This window comes from Lathamus discolor, chromosome 4, assembly GCF_037157495.1.
Source record: "Lathamus discolor isolate bLatDis1 chromosome 4, bLatDis1.hap1, whole genome shotgun sequence".
NCBI classification, from domain to species: domain Eukaryota; kingdom Metazoa; phylum Chordata; class Aves; order Psittaciformes; family Psittacidae; genus Lathamus; species Lathamus discolor.
The window spans coordinates 119811598-119819103 of NC_088887.1; the positions used below are offsets into that span (position 1 = coordinate 119811598).

General features: G+C 39.8%; 1 long non-coding RNA gene across 1 annotated transcript; it reads right to left on the bottom strand.

Annotated features, from left to right (window-relative positions):
- Nucleotides 1-1872: 1872 nt before the first annotated feature.
- On the bottom strand, nucleotides 1873-7176 carry LOC136012841 (uncharacterized). Its single transcript, XR_010611988.1, has 3 exons — nucleotides 7141-7176; nucleotides 6330-6400; nucleotides 1873-2569 (listed from the first exon to the last, which is right to left on the bottom strand). It is a non-coding gene; the product is annotated as an uncharacterized LOC136012841 (long non-coding RNA).
- Nucleotides 7177-7506: the final 330 nt, after the last annotated feature.

Genomic DNA, 7506 nt, shown 5'->3' on the forward strand with positions numbered 1-7506 from the left:
TTCAGCAGTAGCAGTCAGTTTTTCTCCTTCTTGGTAGCTGGTGCAGTGCTGTGGTTTTGACTTTCAGCCTGGGAACAGCACTGATAACACCGATGTTTTCAGTTGCTGCTCAGTAATGTTTAGTCTGACCAAGGACTTTCTGAGCCTCGTGCTCTGCCAAGGAGGAGGGGAAGCCGGGAGGAAGCAGAGACAGGACACCAGACCCAAACTAGCGAAAGAGGTATTCCATAGCACAGCACATCATGCCCACTATATAAACTGGGAGCAGTTACGTGGAAGCTTTAGATCACTGCTTGGGTCGGGCTGGGTATCGATTGGTGGGTGGTGAGTGGTTGTATTCTCTTCTCTCGTTATTTCACTTATCATTATTATCATGGGTGGTAGCAGCAGTGATTTGTGTTATACCTTAGTTACTGCACTGGTCTTATCTCAACCTGTGGGAGTTACATTCTTTCGATTCTCCTCCCTATCCCTCCGGGAGTCGGGGGGGAAGAAGGAGGTGAGAGAGCTGCTGTGTGGTTCTGAGTTACGGCTGGACTTAAACCACAACATTTTCCTCTTTATGTAGTTGGCAGTTTACATAAAAAATATATTGCATTAAATAATTCATTTGAAAAGTTGCAGAGAAGTAACCTGTAAAAACAGTTCTGACTAAACCAAGCCTCATGGCATTTGTGCATCATTTTGGCTGGAAAATGTGTCCCTTGACAAGCCTTTTAAAAGATAAAAAAACTAGAAATCATGAGCTTTCCTCTCAGCACAAATCTCTTCACTTTAAAATGCATCCTACAGAAACAAAATTGGAGGCTAGCTGTTTCAGGGGAGACTTGTGCAGAAGCTGCACACACCAGCAAAACAAAACAAGGAATTCATTCACTACTTTCTGTCACAGGCAGGTGTTCAGCCATCTCCATCACACAGAACAGTTACTTGAGAAGACAAACACCATCACTCCGAACGTCCCTCCTTCCTTCCTCTTCCCCCATCTCTACATGTTGAGCATGACACCATATTGTCTGGAATATCTCTGTGGTCGATTAGGGTGAGCTGTCCCATCTGTGTACCATCCCAACTCCTTGTGCACCCTCAGACCAATCGCTGGTGAGGTGGTGTGAAGAGCAGAAAATGCTTTGGCTCAGTATAAGCACTGCTCAGCAATAGCTAAAACATCCTGAATTATCAACACTGTTTCCAGCACAAATTCAAACCGACCCCGTACCGGCTGCTATGAAGACAAACAACTCTATCCCAGCCAAAACCAGCACACCACGTAACACTTTTCCCTTATATTTTCATGCATGTATATTGTCTTGATCTTCTCTAGGGCCCAGACAAGCATAGGAACAAGGTAAAATGCACACACGTTTTTGTAACGTAACAGTTTGTTAAACTCAGAGACAAGCCAGAAGAGCATAAGATATTAACACAAGTCAGACAATGTTTCTACATCTCTAACACAAATACAGCTTTGAAGATCACCTCCCAGAATCAACCTTATCCTTTAAATCGATTTACAAAAGCAAAGAGAACAGATTTCTCATGCTAAGAGTTCTCAGCAACTTAAAAAGGCAAAAGAGTTGTTAGTGTGTCTGCATTTTAGTCTGTAAGCCATCATCTGCTAAATACAATGAGGAAACATGACTCAATATCTGATGAGTTTTTTAGCCTTTCCCTGGTCACTTGAAGTTATTTGAAAGTAATGCACGGAAAGGATTGAGAGTAGCTCATACCCACTGAGATGTCTTGGGCAGGTTTAAGTAAAAAGAAACGACCAGCCTAAGTAGAACTTCAAATCAATTGAAGATGGTACACAGGTCATCAGTACACACTGATTCAGACAGTCACCCAAGTTTTGACACTGTCTCTCCTCAGAATGAGTGCAAATGACTTCCCATGACTCACTGGGCTGCTAGCTTTGGATGTGAAGGTTTGAAGCCTGAGGTGTTGTGCAAGTAGAAAGTTTACTTTGCTTTGCTTGGAATTTTGGGTTAGTTCTTTTAGCTCACTTTTTTCAGCCATGGAAGTTGGTCTCAGCTTGGCAACAGGACAAGCTTCCTGGATGCCTTCTGGGCTATGTGTCTTGGATATGTATGCAAACTACAATTTATTCCTCTTTCTTACGTAGTCTTGAGATGCCTACTTGCATTAAGAGGGGGTCCAGTAGGTCTTAATACATTTAAATGAACCTGGAACTTCAGATCACATCAGAACATCCCATCAGTGACCCATAAGCGGTCTGTAGTGCACTTCACCAGTGTTACTGGCTGAGCCACAGTTTTGCCATTGGTGGCTGAAACAGTCACACCTCTGCCAGTCCCATCTAGCTGGTTCTTCTGTCATCTGCTGTTACTCTTGCCTCTTCCAGGCATAGAGCACTAAGACAACTGCTTTTTCACTCAAGTAAAACTTCATTCCTTGAAGTAGAAGATATGAAGATGCTATCCTAGACTGAGGGTCTGTAAAGCTGTAGAACTTCAGTTTGTCACAAGTATCTTCCTAGAAACTTTGAATAAGAGTGTATCCGCTACTTTTCAGACATGGGCACAGATCTTTTTGCCCTGAAATCCCACTGCAAATAGATAAACAACGTTTAGTTTTTTTTCTTCTATACTCAAAGGAAACACTAACATGCAGTAATGTAGGGCTCCCTGCAGCGTGGGGTCAATTGGCCAAGGCTGCAATGGTGTGCTGAGAAAACTCATTTAATTCACTGTAAAATCACCCTGTGAAATGCAGGACTGAAAGGTAATGTCAAAGCTCCCTACAAATGATCAGAATCTTTCCTCCCATCTTTAAAATTAGTCTAATTGCCATAAAGAAGCTTAGGGAAAGTTTCCCTACAGAAATGTGATAAAAGTCTGTTGTGAGCAGCCTGCTCTGCAGGATCTCCCAAAGAACTTCACTGCGGTTCAGGGATGTAGCAAGCCAGGTCATCATAGCCTGGCTCTGGAGCTGGCTTTGACACCGCAGCAGCCCAGAGCAGGGGAAATGCAAAATTACCACCTTCCCACTGGTGTCTCTCAGGAACATTCTGCCTAAATGTCTGCTTACACACAGACCTCCAGGAAATGAGCAGCAACAAAATATTTATGACTCTGGTATGAAGTTAATTAGTCATTTGCCTGTTAATCTGTAGTCCGCTGTTTTAAAAGTCAACACAATTCCTTTACGTGATGATGGAGGACAATATTAACCAGAGAGCCCATAAGCCTTTTGTGAACTATCTGGGCTGCAACCACTTCCCTAATATGCTTTACCTTTAATTTAGTTATGTCTCCATAGTAATTCCTGCTTACACAGTATGTTTTATAACCCAGGATAATACTTTTTTTATGTGTTTCTTTAAAATTAAGCTAATATGACACCAAGTTTATTAATTTTCATTGAAACTGCAGAAAAAACTGTTAAGGTGCTGCTTATCAGCCTAATAGCAATAATATATGTTCTTTTTCTCTCTTAGGATCTGAAGTGGACAAAACAGCATTTGACAGCAGATGCGCTGTTCAGATGAGTATCTGAAAGGAATAGACCTGTAAATAGAAAAGAACTCTAAGGTAATAAAATGCTTTATTCATTACCATAATGGTTGGATTTCCATCCAAGTGACACTACTGAAAGGAAGACAGAAATCACGTTAGACTGACTCCAGCAACGTGATATCCATCTGGGTCTAACCTCTGTGAATGAGAAGGAGCTACACCATCTGACTGATGCTGAGGCCTGGGGTTCTGAGCACTCACTTCAAAACAAATACTATCTGCTATACAGAAGTCCAGCTGGGGCCTGACCCTACTGTTCAAGGCCCCTTACCAGCACAGGGCTGAAATAGCTGTTGTCCAGAGACAGCGCACTCTCTGCAAAAGTATAAATAGCTTGGATCTCCATCTGTCAGTAACTGGTGTGAGTCCAACGAAGTTAATGCTAAATGGATTTATACCAGATGATGACCTGGCCCAGAGCCTCTTAGAAAGTCCCTCACATTCAATCAAAACACAACGGATTACCTGTTTTTCTCAGACATTTAATTTTATATGGATTGCTGCTGTTGTGTTCACTCTGCCTTTAGAACAAAAAATTGTTGGGGCAAGGGCACAAAGACTCAACCATCCATCCAGGCCCATTGAGAGGAAATAAAACAGCTCATATTCCTAAAAATCAAAATAAAATAAAGAAGAAAAACCCAAACCATCACAATTCCTCCATTGGTACCTCCCTTCCACATCGAAACTGACCAAGCAAGGAGACAAATCCCTGAAAGTATAAAAAACTCTAGGTTTTGATTCTTTTAAAGAACAGCTCTTTTGGATAAGTATGAAATATAAGAACAAAAACAAAGTGCCTCAGTAAAAACCATGCATCATTTATAAAGATTTCCCAAATGCAAGTAAACAGAACCTCCAAAGCTATCTGCATAGGAGCTGTTACAAGCATTGAAATAAGTTTTTATTACATACTTACTTATTACATACTTATTAGTAACATATGTAATATACTTCTAGTAAATATTTTTTGTGGTCATACACTTTCCATCATGTGCTTTTTCAAACAGCTCTGTTTGAAACAGAGGCCAAATACTCTTTTTTTCCAATAATTTATTTTTAAATGTATTTATTTATTTGTAAGTAAAGGATTACAGCTAGTGGGTAAAGAGTAGACTCTGAAAGATGGGTTTTCTCTAGAGCTGTAGAACAAGTGAAACACTACATTCAATATGATAAGGGTAGAGTGATGAGATACCTACAAGATTTCCCTCTGGGACCTCTAAGTATAGACCTGGTGCATATTGAAGTAAAAGAACAGTTCATTCAATTTTATGATCTCTTTCCAACTTCACTGTGTTTCCATAAGCATGTAGTTAAGTAGGAATGGGACTGATGCCTGACTTTAATGAATTTAATCACATATTTGTCTTTAACAACAGCAGGAATGGAATAAGTATGCAGCTCAACAGCAGGATCCATGGTGGGCACCTTTCCTGTAAGCCTCCAAATTTCTCTATGGAGTTGCCTTCTCAAGATCTTTTCACATGAGTAGATTTTCAAGTTTCTTCTTTCCTCTTGTGATTTGCCTTAGTCAAAGACTATTTTTTTTAGGTACTTGGAGACTTCAGCAACAGCACAAAGATTTCCTATTTATTTATTACCATTATAAGCACAAATACTTAACCAAAACTCCCTTACCTTAACCTTTTCCTTAACCACTTGTTCTTATTTTAGTTACTAAAAATGATCTCTAACCCACAATTCCATGCAGGAATCACTTTCTAAGGAGCTTCAGTGTGGATTTATACCGCTTGTTGTAGTCTCCTTCCAGCTGGACCATGCAGAGTCCTATCATTGGCTTTATGTGCTTTGTAAAGACATTCACAATTACACAAACTGGATTTTCTTTCACAAGAGAGAATGCAAAAAGTGACAACTAAAGAAAGCTTGTTTTCAGATGTTACTTGCTTTTCCCAAAATCTAATGAGAACTATAAAAATGTCACACTGAATTCTCAATCTTAATTTCTATGAACCTAAAGCAGAAATCAGAATGAAATTTTATTCTTTCAATTCACATTTTAAAAGGAGCAAAGAAATTCACAACAAATAACTCCTTTGTCCAATTAGATGCCAGTTAAAATGCAGAATGTGCTGTTTTAGAAATGTGTCATGAGTTACAATTTTTTCCTGTATAAATTCCTTTTAGGCAATTTATTACAAGATATGGTGTCCTGTTTATTGACATGTTGCTGTTGTGCATGTTACTCATATTGCAAAGCTGCTATGCATCTTCTGTAATAAAAAGCATACACTGAAAACATGAAAAGCTCTACCTTATGAGAGGATACAAGCTAGCACAAAACACTACATCATCCCCCTAAATATGAGTTATGCACTAGGTTGCCCTTGTAGACTGCAGCTGAGGAGTGCTATAAAATCTCCAAGCCTTTCACCTCATAGGCAACTGTTCAAGATAATAGGCCATTTGTAAAAGAGTTGGGGAGAAGAGATTATCCTTTCCTCATGTTGCAGCTGTATGGTTTTTAAACTGACTTCAATTCTGGAGGGTCTTGTTCTTGCTGATTGATGCTTGGGACTTTCCACACAAACTGAGTGGATCCAGCTGTTAGGCAGTGATGTGCCTCTTCACTTTCCAAAGGGGCTTAGGTAAGTGTCTAACAGATCCAGAGCCGGAAACAACCCTTGTGCTTAGGTGAAGACACAAGCATGCAGGAAACTTTCATATAAAATCGAGAGGTGCAATGATTTAGAGTACTCAAAGGTTTAAACAATAGTGGAGAAGTTTTTCTGTTTATATATCATCAGTCTGGGCACAGACACCTACCTGGTCTTCAGAAACCAGCCCAGCCTCCTGCAGTGTAGCCCCAAAGCATCCCTTTGTTTTGAAGTCAGATCCTAGAAAAAATTATATAGATAAAAATGAAATTTCAGAAAGAAGAGGTCATTTTTCTCCTTATTTAGTAGCTCAGCAGTAAGGAAACCTGCCTAGTTAAAGAAGGACTGTGTTTAATACCCCCATCTGTCTTCAGGGATTTGAAACTTTTCACCTCCTATGCAAGTGTTCTTACCACTGGTATAAAACATACCTGCAGAATTTTACAAAACTCTCTAATAGACTGCTTCCCTTTGATGGTGCCATAAATACACATTAAAGAGGGAAACTCTCTGTGTGTTATAAGTTACAAATTTGCTGCATCAGTAAATAAGAACTGTTTCTTTTCCAGGTGACACCTCTCCAGAAGGCTATAGCCTTGCTTATGCTTCTCCACCTCATTAAATATGAAACTACTTTATTAAAGTTAAACTGGTTTAGTAGTCAGGATGGGAAAATTGCCCCTTTGGTGCACAAGACTATAGTCCAGGTTGCTGGTGATACCAGCTCCAGTCTACTGAGGCAGGAAAAGAGTACTGCCTGACCCAGCCTCCACAGTAAACATTTAAATCCTTAGGAGAGCAATGGATTTAATCTATATATTCGTTCAGTGCTTAATAGGCCCAGACATCTCCCTCTTCACAATGCCAGCTTTGGCGGATCCCCTTTTGAGGTACCAAACCATCTCATGCAGCTTTCACTAGGTTAGAAGACCAATGAAAACATAGCACTATAGTGCTCTTCATGTTGTGACATAACTCACCTTGCAGATCCTTCTGTAAGGATCCCTTCTTCCTATTGGCATTATTAATAAAACCTGTGACTGATTCTAAAAACATTTCAGGTTTTAGTAGACCTAATCAGTTGTTTATTCCCAATATCTCGTGCACCTGGCTCATTCTTTCTAATCAGGATGCCGCTCTAAATGCTTTCAGGTCCATAAAGTTCTTGGAGGACACAGATGATTGCTTAAATCTCTCTGGACTTGCCAGGTGGTATAATACTTACACTAATCAGCTATGGAGAGCAGTTTCCTTATAAGCATTTCTATTTATCAGCAAACTTTGGATTTGTCACATTTTATCAACTACAATTTCCATAATTCTGTTCCTTCATCCTAATGCTTAAT